Here is a 16492-nt window from a genome sequence, read left to right on the forward strand (position 1 = left end):
ATAGAGCGGGACCGACTGGAGGGGCACCGGGAATGGCGGGAGGCCATGGCTGCGGGCCAACGCTGGATGGCAGAGATGGAGGGGACCGTGTCCACGGCCACTGGCCACCTGTGCAGTCTCCTGGCCATGGCAAGGCAGTTGCAGGAGTGGGGCGCGAGGGTGGAGCAGCTGCTTGCCAATATTGACCAGTCCCTGGTGGTCGGCAGAGGAGCTGCTCCTGCCGCTCCCAAGGCGCCCCCCCCCGGCGAGGCGGGTGGGAAGATGCTGCATGCGGGCACCGTCAGGATGACATCCGGAATGCTGCGCCCGCACCTGACTGGGGACCAGCCACCCTACGGCCCCGCCCCTTGGGCGGCCACCTCTGCCCACCGCGGCTCAAGGCAGCTTCCTGCGAGGGAGCCGAGCGGCAGCCCCTCTGCAGCCCGGCGCTTTAATAAATCTTATCCCTGCACATTGCATGGAGTCCTTATTCAAGGGGGATCTGGGGGTGGGGGGAGGTGAGTCCTGCACACGGCCACTTCAAAACCGCTTCGCGCCTCTCATGGGTGTCCAATTCTCTGCGGGCGGGCATAAGTGCAAGCCACCGTGGCGACTTGTCGCCAGCACCTTTGGTGCATGGGTGCCTGCAGCGGGTGGCCTACTGTGTCCTGGCAGGGAGCCCCTGCAGCATCTGGGACACCATCCGGCCATGCAGCCCATGGGAGGGATACTGACAGGGGCTCGGCTTTGCCCCTTTGGCAGGTAGGCTGCTCCATGGAGCTAGCAGAATGGATGCTTCCCCAAGGATTACACAGCCACACCATGGGGCTGGGTGTGTGCTTGAGGGGGGAGGGGCATGCGGGCAGCCTATCGCCGGGGAACGCCCTCTTCACTGCCGAGTGTCACGTGGGCCAACTCCCCGGCTGCCGCCAGCCAATCCCTTGGGTCCCTGTGGAAGCAGCCACCTCGTGCCGCTCTGGGAGCCCACACTCCAGCATATTTTACACATCTACACGTGACGGCCTCGGCTTGGGCACGCTGTGCTCTGGTGCCCCAAACCCCTTTGGAAGCCAATGAGTGGCGCCATAGATCCGCCCACGCCTGAGCGGACGGCTGCCACGTATGTCTGGATTGGGCTGCCCTACAGCCAGCACCATGCCCTAACATACCGCCGCCTGAAATAAAAGACAGAGTGCTTTTTTTGGCCTAGCAACAACGGATCCACCAATCCTGGCAGGAGCTTGTTCCCATAGCAACAGCTGCAGTTCTGATCCAATCAAAAAACCAGTGAGTCAGGAAGCTTATAGAGAACAAAGAGATGGCATTCCTGCCCCCTTCCTTCCCCCACACCAGTCCTGCGCATGTGGCTGGCTCTGGGAAAATTCCACAGCACTCTGGAGAAAAACAAGGTTCAGATCACTGTGTAGTTCTCCATCCCCCAATGCAGATGGGAGCTTTTTGTGTTGACTGCAATCTAAACAGGATGGGCCAAGAAATCACGTGGGGCGTTGTCCCATATAAAGTTATGGTTATGTTATGAAACAGCTCTCTTAAGAGCAGCCTTGAAACCTCCATTTCCCCACAGATTTCAGGAAATGAATGACAGGGCTTTTTTTCCTGAGTTCGCTACATAGCTTCATTTTGGAATGTTGTTGGATTTCAAACGCAGTTTGGCTTGAACGGCTGCAAGGCCCCCATAAGTCCCTATCTCGTTGTAAGCAATATGTTAAAATCAAAATGCACTCTTTAATCTGCCTAGCCCCATACAACCGATGTTATGTGACCTGACAGTGTTGGGCTATCTCCTTTTCTTACACATCAGACAATTGTTTTCTGCTTTCTAAAATTCTGGGAACTGGCACACAAACTTTACCTGCACTGAAATTGCCTAAATTTTCTAACATTTCTATCCATAAAGGGCAGGGTAATTCTACGGTGAATTCAACTGTGGCGCATTAACAAAGAGCTACATTAGAGAAGTATTTATTACTTAGTTAATGCCTCAAGCTCTTGGTTCTTGCAATCCTGATCAGGTTTTCAAAGAATCATAACTATAGGCAACAGAATGGTGAAAATGAGAATGATGTAGCTTCTGAAGAAATCTGCTGACTCATAAAGCTCATGCTGGAATAAATTTTGCTAGTCTTGCCATTGGATTTCCATTTTATTTTGCTGCAGTAGACTAAAATGGCTGCCACTCTGGCATTAATGCCCTTTCACCTATTGTACCAGCCCAAATTCTCAACAACAGAGGAGACATTCAACTGAAATGTCACATGGGTTATATTGCCTCAAATACAACAAGGGGATGCATGACGCTAAGAGATGCTTGTTAGAGATGTGAAGTAATGGGAGGAAGAATTAGCACATGATGTTGAATTGCAGAATATTCAGTCCCCTCTGAAGGGTGGTGTCCAAATTTTCTCTTGTTTTGGACTATTTACCAGCTAGTGCTCAGAAGGCTTCATGGGGCTTTTGTGGTTGTAAAAATGAGGATCATGCACCCCTGGAAAGTCCCTAGCTTCCTTTTAGTATAATTGATTAGAGGGGTAGATAACACTTTTATAAGCAATATCTTGGCATTAGTTTTAGATTATGCTTCTGTGGTTTCCCAATCTGATTATCATCTTTTGGGATAAGATAATATTTGAAAAAAGGCCTTACAACCACATAGCCAGATAAAAACTTTTAGATAAATCAGTAAAGGAAAGATGTTCCCCATCCCAATCATGAGTATTTTAGAGAAAATGGATCCTGCAATCCCATTTTTCCTGAGTTAGTCTCCCTATGCCCTTGTTATGTATGTGGACTCAAGTGAAGACTTTGGGTGTTCCTGCCTGGCTCATTGGAGCCATACGGACTGAGCTTGGGGACTTGGGAACAATGGGCTGCAGGATCCAAATCTCTGCAGCCCTGGACCAATCATAAGGCCCCTCCAGTTTGAATGACCCAGTAACGTGCTTGTGCGGGAACCCAGAGATGTATATAAGTTTGGCTCCATTGGCCCAGTCCCCAGTCCCCAGTCTTAACTAGGAAGCCACCACTATGCTGTCTATAATAAAGTGCTTGATATCACTACAGCTGCACCTCTTCGATGCTTAGAATCCAATATACAATATTAATCTTTTAGTTTCTCCTTAATCTCTCGATATATACAGAAAAACAACCTTAAAGAGAATACTCAAGCTGAGTTTTGTGCGGCCAAGCATGCAAGACAGAGCTTTTGAAAGGTAGAAGCTGCAGTGGGTGGGGAGTAGAGATTATATCCCAGATGTTGATTTCTTCTTTATAAAATAATGTTTCAAATGAAAAACTAAGATATTAGTAAAAACAATAACCCCCTGGAAGTGAATCATCTGCCTCTTGCAGACATGCTACAAAAGTATCAATGCTCAAAAAAGAATAAATGCTTCCTGAAACAATGTTAAGAACATAAGAGAAGCCATGTTGGAGCAGGCCAATGGCCCATCCAGTCCAACACTCTATGTCACACAGTGGCCAAAAATTATATATATATATATATATACACACACACACACACACACACACTATGGCTAATAGCCACTGATGGACCTCTGCTCCATATTTTCATCTAACCCCCTCTTGAAGCTGGCTATGCTTGTAGCTGCTACCACTTCCTGTGGCAGTGAATTCCACATGTTAATCACGCTTTGGGTGAAGAAGTACGTCCTTTTATCCGATCTAACCTGACTGCTCAGCAATTTCATCGAATGCCCACGAGTTCCTGTATTGAGAAAGGGAGAAAAGTACTTCTTTCTCTACCTTCTCCATCCCATGAATAATCTTGTAAACCTCTATGTCACCCCGCAGTCGATGTTTCTCCAAGCTAAAGAGCCCCAAGCGTTTTAACCTTTCTTCATAGGGAAAGTGTTCCAGCCCTTTAATCATTCTAGTTGCCCTTTTCTGCACTTTCTCCAATGCTATAATATCCTTTTTGAGGTGCGGCAACCGGAATTGCACACAGTATTCCAAATGAGACCGCACCATCGATTTATACAGGGGCATTATGATACTGGCTGATTTGTTTTCAATTCCCTTCCTAAGAATTCCCAGCATGGCGTTGGCCTTTTTTATTGCAAAAGCACACTGTCTTGACACTTTCAGTGAGTTATCTACCACGACTCCAAGATCTCTCTCTTGGTCAGTCTCTGCCAGTTCACACCCCATCAACTTGTATTTGCAGCTGGGATTCTTTGCCCCAATATGCATTACTTTGCACTTGGCCACATTGAACCTCATCTGCCACGTTGATGCCCACTCACCCATTGTAGAATGTTTTAGTTCTGTGCTTTGCTGCATTGCAGTACAGTGATTCAGCCAACCTAGGGCTCTGATCGCTCCAAGTGGAATGGCTCTCCTTCCTTCTCAATAAGACTCTGATGCTGTCCTTGGCAAAGGAGAAGCTGTTTGCAGATTGCTGCTATTGTGAATGCTTGAGTGCACAAATACCTGTCCAGATGAACTCTGGGGCTTGTAGTACAAGCATCAGTTGTTGCCTTGTTTACCATAAGAAGAGCCCTGTTGGATCAGACCAAAGGCATCCAAAATCCTAATTTTCAGTGCCTCTTTTGTAGAAAAAGCCCAGCAGGAACTCATTTTCATATTAGGCCACACACCCTGACATCACCATGGTTTAGCATATGGCGTTTTTGTAGAAAAAGCCCAGCAGAAGCTCATTTGCCTATTAGGCCACACTCTCTGGTGCCAAGCCAGCCGGAACTGCGTTCTTGTGCATTCCTGCTAAAAAAAAAAAAGGGCTGCTAATTCCCACAGTGGCTAGTCAGATGATGCTGGGAAGTCCACAGACAGGGTGTGAAGCTTGCCTCTGCAGCTGCCCCACATACTTCTTCCGAACATGTAGGTTTCATTAATCATCTATCTATACATTTTTATCCCACCTTCCCTCTAAGGAGCTCAGAGCTGCAGTGTTCCATTTTGTCTTGAAGGATATAGACAAGCTGGAACGGGTCCAGGGGAGGGCGATGAAGATGGTGAGAGGTCTGGAGACCAAGTCCTATGAAGAAAGGTTGAAGGAGCTGGGCATGTTTAGCCTGGAGAGCAAACAGCTGAGAGGTGATATGATCAACATCTTCAAGTACTTGAAGGGTTGTCATATAGAGGAAGGTGTGAAATTGTCAGGGCCGGAGCGTGGGAGTAGGCAAAGTAGGTAGTTGCCTAGGGCGCCACCTGGCCTAGGGGTCACCACTGGGCGCCCCCTCTCTGGCACATGACTCTGGCTCCTGACCGCTGTCACCTTGTCCTCTCCCATCACCAAGCTGCCCTCAACAAAGCCAAGCCACCCCCCTCTCCCCGATGTGCAACTTGGCCTCCCACCTGATCCTATCCCACCACCCTCCTTCCTGGCATGGCTGGCAAGCACTTATTCTCACAATATTTTTAATAACTTATCACATGTTTTTGGAAAAATTAAAAATCAGTAAATTAAAAATGTGAAAAGTATCAAGTTTGGCACTCTTCATTTTCCCTGTATTTTTTAAATAATGGGGGGTACTAGTAGATGATTCTCCTAGGGTGCCAGAAAGCCTAGCACTGGCCCTGGGAATTGTTTTCTGTGACCCCAGTAGGTAGGACCAGAACCAATGGGTTGAAATTAAATCAAAAGTTTCCGGCTCAACATTAGAAAGAACTTCCTGACCGTTAGAGCGGTTCCTCAGTGGAACAGGCTTCATTGGGAGGTGGTGGGCTCTCTTTCCTTGGAGGTTTCTAAACAAAGGCTGGATGGCCATCTGACAGCAATGAAGATCCTGTGAATTTAGGGGGAGGTGTTTGTGAGTTTCCTGCATTGTACAGGGGGTTGGACTAGATGACCCTGGAGGTCCCTTCCAGCTCTATGATTCTATGAACAACCCTGTGAAGTAGGTTAAGCCGACAGAGAGTGACTATCTCAGGGTCTGATACAGCTTCATGACAGAGTGGAGATTTTATTCTGGGTCTCCCAAGTCATAGCTCAACATGCCAGCTACAACATAACATTATTGCCATTGTTAGATCTGCCTTCACTAACCAAAACCCCTTTCAAAGCTCTTTGAACAAAAGGCTCTCATCCCATAATGCCAAATGTTAGCCTGGACCTAGCTACCACATTATTTCCATATGTTCAAAGTGGGCAATATTCTCCAATTACCCCTTCCCACAGAAGACCTTATTCCCCTTTATGCTGTTCTGAAAGGGGTTCCCTGTCCCACAGGAGCTGCATTTCAGCAGGCATATGGGCCTGCCTGCAGCTGGAGGAGGGGATGCTGCATTTTGTGGATGGGAATCCCTTCCATCTGCAACAACTTTCCAGTGGATCCAAGATTCTAATTGTATGTTATCTTTTAAAATTTTTGTCTTAGCCACTGCTCAGTTTAATTGGGCAAACCCAAATTCTAGTATCACAAGAGAACAAAAGGTTTGTTTCATCCTCTCTCTACATACTATGCATCTCAGGGTTATCTGTATTTGAGGAGGCTTTATGAGCTCTTCCTGGCAACATACCGTACTTGCACGTTTGAATGGAATGAGTGACATCATTATGCAGGGATGGCGTGACTCATGTAAATAGCCTACTCCTGTGAGCAGTGCTACACAGAAGTCACTAGCTTGGGCAAGATTGCCTAATTCCTTCCATTAAGTGGTTCATGAAAGAAAGTGGGTAATCTCCAGGTGAATTTGCTCCTCCCATGCTGCTCATGTGAGCAGACAGCTAGCTCACACAGCATTTTTGCACGAGACACCCTCCAGCATCTTGTCAGAACTGATTTGTGTGTGATCTGCCAGACATTGTGCCAACTTCTGGATGTCACCAAAGCTCACTAGGTGACTTCGGGCCCATCATTCTCTCTCTGCCTAGCCTACCTCACAAGATTGTTGTTGAAAGAATAAACCAAAGAGGAGAATGTTATAGATAAATGAATACATGTAGACCACAGTCTCAAGGATATTAGTAGTTAGGGTTGCAAGCTCTAATTTGGGAAATTCCTGGAGATTTATGGGATGGAGCCTGGGGAAGACAGGGTTTGGGGATGTGAGGGACTTCACTGACTCCCTCCTCCAACCAAAGCAGCCATTTTATCCAAGGGACAGTCTGGGGATCATTTTTCCCCCAGAATGCAAATCTTCACTTGGAATCTGGCGCAAGCCAGTGGATCTCAAACCTTTTGAAGCAAGACCCACTTCTAAATTGATCCATTTGAAATGTTAGGTATCTGCATACAAAGTAACTCCACATTACAGTTACATAACATTTATTTAGTTGCCAAGCTCGTGGGGCCTGGAGTTCTCCTGAAGTTAAAACCGGTTCACCAGACTACAGAGATCAGTTCCTCTGGAGAAAATGGTGGTTTCAAAGGGTGGTTTCTATATCACATCCCTCTTGAGCTCCCTCTTCGCCTCGTACTCTGCCCTTCTCAGGAAACTGCTCTTGAAAAGTTAGGAATTTGTTAAGCCAGAACTGGCAACTCTAGGAATCTCAGATAAATGATTTTCATGTTTACTACTGATAAACTATACAGCATTATTGAGCAATATGCTGCATAATTATGAGTTCGCCTCCAATAGCTCTTCTAGCTCACTTGGGACCCAGAGTGAAGCCCTTTGTTTTAACGTATAGATACGAATTGTGTGTCCATAAGGTTTCTCTTTCCCTCACGTAAAGTATATTTCAAATCAAAACATTTTGCTTTTACTGTTAATACTTTTTACTTGGAGAGTTTAAAAAAACAAAAAACAAAAGCCCTTTCTAAGGGGAAGTTCAGTCAGACTTCCCTTCTCATCCCCTCCCCCAACCTAAAACACGGGAGGAACGCAAAGAAACACTGCAGCTTTGCACATGCGTACTAGGTCACTGCGGCACAGCCAGGGTAGCGCAGACTGGCTGGAACCGGTTTGAGCTGGCTAAAACCAGCCGCCAACTCCCCCCCGCCCATCGACTGCAAGAGCAACTGCGACACACAAGGACGGTTTTTTTCCTTTCTCATTGTGACTCACCCTCTGTATCCCTCCGCGCTGAGCTCCCTCCCCCTCCCCCTTTCGCTTTCGTCCCGCCTCTACTAAATTGAATGTCAACACAGTCTTTTTTCCTCAAATCGCCCCTGTTGCTGTTAAACAGCCCAGAGGAAAAAAAAACATAGCGCAATCTGTATTTTTTTTTAAATAAAAAGTACTTCGGTAGTGGAGGTGGGAGATGAGACAGGGGTTGTGTTTGGAAAACCGGCCGCAGAACATGGCGTTAAACTCATTTGGGTGGTGTCTCAAAATGCTGAATACGTTTCAGGAAGTAAAAATACAAAGAAAAATCCCTTTCATAACTTCACCAACGTCTTGACTTGCTGAGAGAATGGTGGCAAGCCAGGAAAGAAGAACTTAATTTTTCCCCAAGATATTTCTGCAAGTGCACCTTTACCGAAGCTGCCTTCATTTATCATCATTTGAATTTTAGGCAGAAGTTCCAAACCTTTTTTTGTTTTGTTAAAACCCAATAGTCCTAATTGAAAGATCTCTTAAACTTTTGCATGTCTGGATCCTGTTCTTTCGCGGGGTCGGCCATGGATTGTACAGCCCCCAGTACCCATTTGACTGCTTCTAGGGCTGGGAAAAGTTGGAAAGCAGGCAACCATTTCTCCGGGGGGAAGGGATAAAATAAAATAAGAGAATATAAGAAAAGGGACTTGGTTTCTCAAATGCAATGGGCATAGTTTAGCTCCAAATTATTTGTGTGGGGAAAACTAAGGGATGTGATCCTGTGCACAATTTGGGGGGTAAATCGCAAAATAAATCCTTAATCCACTCAAAGGGCAAGTGTTTAGCCTTACATTATAAATAACTCCCATCATAAAGACCTGAACTTTGGCGAGATTGTTACTAGTTTGTTTTGCAGTGTTAAGAAAGCCGTCTGATAGGTAAAGTTAAAATGATTTCTTTGCGACCATTATAGGAAAGCAAGGCTCTTAAGGGAGCCTCCGTTTAAGTGCTAAAATGAAGGTTAATTTGGAATAGAAATAACCATGGTCCTACTAAAATGATATTTTTTTTTCATCAATTGTTAAACTGTATTAAGAATTATTTTACAATGCTCTTATTATACCTTTTAAAATATTAACATAGTTACTAGTGTTTTAAAAGAAAGTCTGTTTAAAAAGCAGGGGCTGGCCTGTCTTGATCCTTGTTATTTGAAACAGGCATGGATATATCTAAACCTCTAAAGGCCATTTAAGATAAAGATTTGGCTTAAACACATATTTTACCATTACATGGCATGGAACTACAGAACCTATTAGGAAATGAACGTTAATTCCAAAAGGTTAATGAAATTCAGAAGTCTGCTCAGACAGGAGGCTGAATTTGCCTTCTTTGATTTGGTTAATACTGAAAAGACTGTAAATTTTATTTTTTTCGAGTATTACCTGACATAAAAAACCACAACTTCAGTGCTAACCAAAACCTGCATTAATCTTAATGCTGAAATAATTCCTCATCTAGAACAAACATTAGCTCTTCTCAGTTCAGTTTACTGACTCCAGTCTATTTAGCAAAGATAAAATACAAGTGTGTAACCATCATTAAAAGGTTACAAAAAAGTGAAAGCCCTTGTTTATGGAATTGTAATGTCCCATTAAAGTTTGTCAATAGGTAAACATTTTTAAAATATTAAAGTTGCCAAGATCTATATTTTGTAATATGTTAAACGGCGGAAGGATCATTCACATGCCATTGGTGACACAACCTAGCTATAAATACATGTCTCCGCCTTTCCCTTGTGAGAGCTGTAGGGAGAGAGCCAGGCGGGGAGGATGGGGTGGCAGAAGAAAGGGGAAAAATCTTAAAAGCGCAGGGATAGTTTAGTATTTGTTCTTAAACTATAGCTAATATTTTTATAAAGTAAGCCGAAGGATTTTACTCTACTAAAATATTCTTTATAGTTTATAACTAAAAAGATACAGCTAACTAGGGCTCTTTAAAAAAAATGCAGAAAGCATTAGGCAATGTATTAAAAGGCAGTTTTCAAGAAAATAGAAGACTGGAAACAATGTAGAGTTTTAATGCAGGGTAAATTGTTGGATTTATTTAAAGTCCCTGAAAGAACTTAAATTGAAAATTAACAATATTGAAGATTTTAAAAGGGACCAAAATTTCTTGAAGATACAAAAAAGGAAGATTAAATGAAGATTAAAGTAGGAGCATGAATTTACTCTTAAAGCTTTATTCATGCTTTAAACTAGTTGAAGACTAGTTTTGGATGAAGATAGAAAAAGGAAGATTAAATGAAGATTGAAGTAGGAGCATGAATTTACTCACTAAGCTGTATTTGTGCTTTAAACTAGTTCAAGACTAGTTTTGGATGAAGATAGAAAAAGGAAGATTAAATGAAGATGAAAATAGCATGAATTTACTCCTTAAGCGGTATTCATGCTTTAAACTAGTTGAAGACTAGTTTTGGATGAAAAGTTTAGATGGCTATGAAGTCTGCTTCAAGCAGAGTGCAAATGAAGAGAAAAAATGAAGGCTTTTCTTTTAAGAAATCAACTAGAGATGAAATTTAAAAATACCGAAGGTAGAAAAACAAGATTGGGAAGACTTCAAGAGAGGAACGACTTAGAAAATGAAAAGAAAAACGAGGTTTTTATTTTTAAAAATCAGGTAGTAATGATTTTAAAAATTAATTACCGAAGCTAGAAAAACAAGACTGGGAAGACTTCAAGAGAGGAACGACTTAGAAAATGAAAAGAAAAATGAGGTTTTTATTTTTAAAAATCAGGTAGTAATGATTTTAAAAATTAATTACCGAAGCTAGAAAAACAAGATTGGGAAGACTTCAAGAGAGGAATGACTTAGAAGAGAGAAAAGTTTAGATGACAACTTAGAAGAGGACCCAGGAAGAAAAGGAGGGGGGGGGGAGAAGGGACAGCGCTCAACTGCGACGTGTGGAAAGATTAGCAAAGGGAAGAAAGGACACAAAAATATGAAAAAGATCATTTATAGTTTTAATTGCAATTTAGCTTGGGCTGTGCTAAGAAAACCAAGATTGCTTGTGGCCATTGTGGTAATTTCTGCTTAAGGACTTTGTAAGATTTTCCATGATTTCTGGTTGATGCAGTGGGAAGAACTTTCATAACATGCATGTAACATAGATGTCAAAGAACTAGAATAAGAAGCCTTTTAACAGCTTACTACAGAAGGTGCCGTTGAAGTCAAACTCTGAAGCAATAGGAAGCCAGGCATGTGACGAGCCAGTGCAAATTGGTGAAGTTTGAAGGAATGGGTCATGAAAACAAGATACCAAGGAAACGAACGGGAAGAGTCTTAGATTAGAAGCCTCTAGATCAAGAAGCCTTCAGGGGGGAAGCAAGAAGGGGGAAACGAGCGAAGAATATAGAAGAACAGAAGAGGCTCTGTAGTTGATAAATCCATTTCTACTGAAAGCTTTCTACAGTCGTCCTAGGAAGTCTTGTAAATGGGTTTGTATTATAGTGTGGGGAGGGGAGTTGTGTTGTAGGTGTCTTTCTTTGCAGGCATATTTATTCGTTGCGTCTTGCTGAGAGCCTAATGGGCAGTCTGCGGAGGCCTGGCCTGTGTGTACCGTCTTCCTGAGGTTAGAAACATTCCTTTGTCATGGTAGCTAGCATCTGTGGCAGTAACTTCCCCGAGAACTGGGCAAGTCAAGAACGTGGTGAACAGAGAAAACTGCAGGTAGTGGCAAAACCATCCGTAAAGGGTGAGAGTATGTCTTAGTTATGTATATTACTTTGTGGGGAGGGTGGGCAGCAAAATTTTGTTAAGTTTTTGTTCCCTCAGGTACATATGTGTAGAGCCAGAGGAGTTCCAGTGTGTAAAAAGGAAAGCATATTGAGGACTTTCTGATGGCAGTGATTAGAAAGGTGACTTTTTTCTGGCCCCTTATAGTGGAGAAGCAGGAGAGCTATTGCTCAAGTTCATCATCATGTGTCTAGAGCTGCACATTTCTCGTCAAGTGTTAAGTATGCAAAAAATTAAAACAATGCTAGTGTTTACTGGATGGGGAGGGTAAGGGGATAAAATAGCTTTTTTCTAGACTCTCTGCAGATACAGTAGCGGCCCCTGGTGGTTTGGTTTAGAAGTGTGTTCCTGCAGTACTGTGGCAAGTTCACTACTTCCAGAGGTTGGAGTTAACTTTTCCTTGGAAGAAAGGACAGTTCCTAAAGTTGGAGTATGTGTTGAGGAGTCGTGGTCGAAGAGCTCTGGGGACTTGAAAGTTAAGTTGCTTCTAAAAAAAAAAAGATAACTTGTTATTGCGATATGTCAGAAGAGGGCCATCATGCTTTTGTTTCTCAAAAAAGATAACTTGTGTTACTGTGATGTGGGAGAGGGTATCCTGATTTAACAGATCATGTGGGTAGGGAGGGGGTAGGGGCATGATAACTTTGTTTTCAGACTCTCTTTCTAGAAATACCATTACTTTAAGACTGGAAAAAAAGAATATTGAGCTTCTAGCCTGGCAAGTAATTCTTGGCAATCTTAATGGAAAATACTTGGAAAAAAGTACAGCTAACTGCAAACTAGCTATTTGGACTGTCTGAAAGCCCCGTCCAGCTGAATGCTGTGTATTTTGGAGGCATAAATAAACAATTGGCGTGAGGAGTAAAGAAAGCATTGTTTATACTGGCAACAATTGCTAATGGATTTTCAAGCAAAACAGCTGCAGATACTGATGCTAGTGGGACTTTGGTGACTTGCTAATTGTTGATTTTTGGGTTGGGGTTGGAATCTTAAGCTCTTAGATACAGTGGCTTGTGGCTCTCTTCTTTTTGGCATTCTTCCAGGTACTTAAAATAATGCTACTGTAGACACTTCAGGGAGAAAGAAGGTCTTAATGATGCTGGTGTGACTCCTGATGGTAGCTTGTGTAATTTTCAAGTAAGATTCTGCTTTTGCTTAATTGTAAATGGGTTTTGAGTCCAGGAATTATATGTATTTTGTATGAATGATTCTGAAATATGTAATATTGAGGGGGGGAACTAAATGATAACAGATTTAAATAGTTAATGTAAGCAGAGTAATATTCATAATTAAAAATGAGAAATCTCCATGTAATGCTTTAGCTTGACTGTGTCTTGTCTTGTGTCTGGGGAGGGCATGGTGTGGGGAACAACTCTTTGTCTATAGACCTTTTTCAGATCCGCATTCAGAAATCTAGCCTCAAGGAACCTGGGAAAAAGCATGGCATCTAAGCAGAGGGAGCAGCTTCTTGGTGAATGATAAGTAAAGGCAGAAAAATTCTAATAATTCCTTAAATCGATGGAAAAGATCTCAGATGTTTAACAAGTGAAAATCCAGTTTCTACAAACGGGGGAAAAAGCCCCAAAGCAATGAGCAGTGGAACAGGCAAATTTGAAGTATATGGATTGATTATGAAATATATATAATAATTTCCTGTGAAATTTCAAAAGTTCTATGCAATAAGGATCAAGCAGTGTCTGCAATACTGAGTTTAAATTGAAAAGGAAATCTCAAGGGAAAAACAACAAATGTGCGTCCTACCAAAATATTCCTAAATCTTAATGGAATTGGAAAGAAAAAATAATGCAAAGCACTCTAGTGTTGGATGGACAGTCTTGTTGGATTTGAGGAGAGAGGCGGCTTGTGCTGTGTTCATTGTTTACCTCAGACAGGTGGTCAGCACTTCTAAGGAAAGGAAATCTTGCTTCATTCCATCTGGGAGCCATATAAATGAGCAGGCGTCTGTTTACAGATAAGTTTTATTAATTCTACTAGCACTTGCATGTAAGGAGAAGGTGGGATTTTAAACTTGTTTAGTGGTGGGGTTTGCTAAGTTCTGGAAGAAGCGTAAGATATATTGGGCACTGACCTTGGGGGTTGCTAGTAAGACTGAACTGGGGTTGTCTCTGGCCCCCAGTTGACTTCATAATTAACTGCAGTACTTGAAGCAGAAATAGCTTAACGCTATGTGCATATGGGCTCAATTGCTTTGCCCACTTAATGTATATAAACCACTAAAAGTGGCACTAACAAAGATGCTAGGCAGTGCATATCCTCCTCTTGGAGGCTATGCTAAATACTATCCTCTCTGAGAGAGTTTGTAAGCAAAGTAAAAAGCTTTTTGTTACAAAATCCAAGTACTAAAACCGTGCAAACTAAAATTCACATTACATTTCTTAATAAAATTACTGATGTTATCCAAGAATAGAAAGTTGTCGTCATTTTAAATAAAATGTGCTGTCTTTGATAGTTGCCTGTGCATAGATGTGTGGGGCCTTTGGAAGGGGGGGAATTCTTCTTGATCTTTCAGACTCTTTCTCCGTGAACACCTGGTCTTTGTTGGACAAGAGCAGAAACTGAGTGGAAGACCGAGTCTCTAAATCAGGCAGGAAAGTCTGTGCAAAATGCTTTTCCTCCTTTCCCTCACCATTGAGACAAATCATAGACACAGGGATTTGGCAGTAGAGGCGCTCTGTAACTAAGGAAAATGCAAAGATGATATCTAAAAAGTTAAAATAGACCAGTGGGGAAAATACTTGTCAGTTTGGGGTAAGTAAAGTAGTGAGTAATGCATTAAAGCTGAAGAACCTCTTGTTATTTTCCTGGAGTTTCAGCTCTAGTTTTAACTGGGCAAAAATAGAAGTACAAAAATTAGAACATGGGCACACCTTTGTGTAATAAAAACTAAAGTAACATTTGTCAGTCCATGTATAGAAATTTTGCATGCCATTTAAATATGCTTGCATCTATTCCCTGTATAGCTAGCAGTACCATCTTTCCAGTTTTAACATCATAGCAGTTCTGGGCGGGTGGCAAAACGGGGCAATTGTTGAGTGCTTTTTTTCAGAGGCTTCAACTCATAATGTGTAGACCCTAACCCATCATTTGAAGTTCATGATTGACTCTCCTGCTCTGCTGTCACACTGTGTGTGTACCGTGAAACCCTTGCAGTGAGGTATTAATCTATAGTTACCTACAATTATGAATTTTTACACGGTGGGGTGGGGGGCTTACTCTGTTCTAGCTTTTCTTTTTTTACAGACTTCACAGAGATTACCGTGTCTGAAGCAGATCTGTTCAGTTGGCAAGTAATAAGCAGTGTGCTTGATCTGCTTGTGTAGAGCGTATGAATCAGCTTGCCGTTTTAAGTGTGGAGTAGTGATTGTTGAAGAGAAAATCCAGCTGAGTGACAAATGCCTGTGGTTTGAGAGAAATTCTTTACCTGTTGAGTAAAAGCTGCAGTTTAAACAGCTGTGTTGACTTGAGAGGCACGTGTATTTGACTGTACTACTTTAGGTAACATGCCTTTTTGTTTCTCTTTGGCACTGGGGGAGGGAAGGGAGTACTGAAGCCTTTAGTCTCTTACAGATGCATCTTAGGAGATCAGTGACAAGAAATATAAACTTCCAAACCAACAAAGCTTCAAGAAAGTTAACTGGCAAGTGAATATTACAATCTACCAGCCAATGACCATTCTCGGTGCAATGTTTTTGTATGGGTTTCTTCTGGTTTCTTAACAGTTCAAGGAGACACAACACCCAAATAAAGCCAGGTCTTCATGATGAGGAAAGAAGTCACATCAGTAAGAATAGCTTTTTTGAAAAAACGCCTTTTTGTGGGATTGCTGGGGGGATTGGGGACAAACTAGTGTATTTAGATTGCTTTTCACAGACCAGTAGAAGGAACGGCCAGAAACAAAAGCTCACACTTCAGTGGACAAAAAAACAGGTGAACAATCTTTTTCTGTTTACACAAAGTATAAGGCAATCAAAATAATCTTAAAAGTGGACTTCATTCAGTCTCCTCCCTTTCCTTAAAGTATTATACGCAGCTTCATGCTGAAAGTGCTATTAAATTATGCAGTTTGAAATACCACCTTGAAACATGATGGGAGGATGGGTTGAGACCTGTTTTGTTTAAGACATTCCAGGTTTCCCCATGCAAAGGCAAGGCTTTTATGCTGTGGGCCTTAAATGTCTTTTGACAAGTCAAGGTGACAGTAGAATTCATGTCACAGCTATAAAGCTTCATGTAATCATGGCTTTATATATACTCATAGAAAAGGTTCATTTCCTCAAAGATGCCCTTTGCATTAACAGCAGTGGGCAGCAAAATACTTTGTTCCTTGTAGCCATGGTAATATTAACTCCTAGATCATGGTCTACATCATGTCACTGAAAAGTGCATAAAGAGGAGGGTAGGGATTCTTCTTAAGAATTTTCCAGAAACAGCTATTGACTCCTTGCTAAAGCTTGGATCCTGTCCAGTGCTGCTGTTCTCAAGGTAAAATACTAAAATATATAAACTTCGAAAATAGAACTAGTGGACCGTTTATCTTGTCTTTACCTGTTGAACTTGGGATTTAACTTTGTATCTGAAGGAAACTAACTGAATTAACAAAAGATCATAAATACTGATAAATTATAAGTGTGACAGGCTGATCCATAACTACATCTAAATGCTTTATCATTAAATACATATATGAGTGTGTGTGTGTGTTGGGGGACATCTGGGTGGG

This window comes from Heteronotia binoei, chromosome 1 (assembly GCF_032191835.1).
Source record: "Heteronotia binoei isolate CCM8104 ecotype False Entrance Well chromosome 1, APGP_CSIRO_Hbin_v1, whole genome shotgun sequence".
Lineage (NCBI taxonomy): Eukaryota > Metazoa > Chordata > Lepidosauria > Squamata > Gekkonidae > Heteronotia > Heteronotia binoei.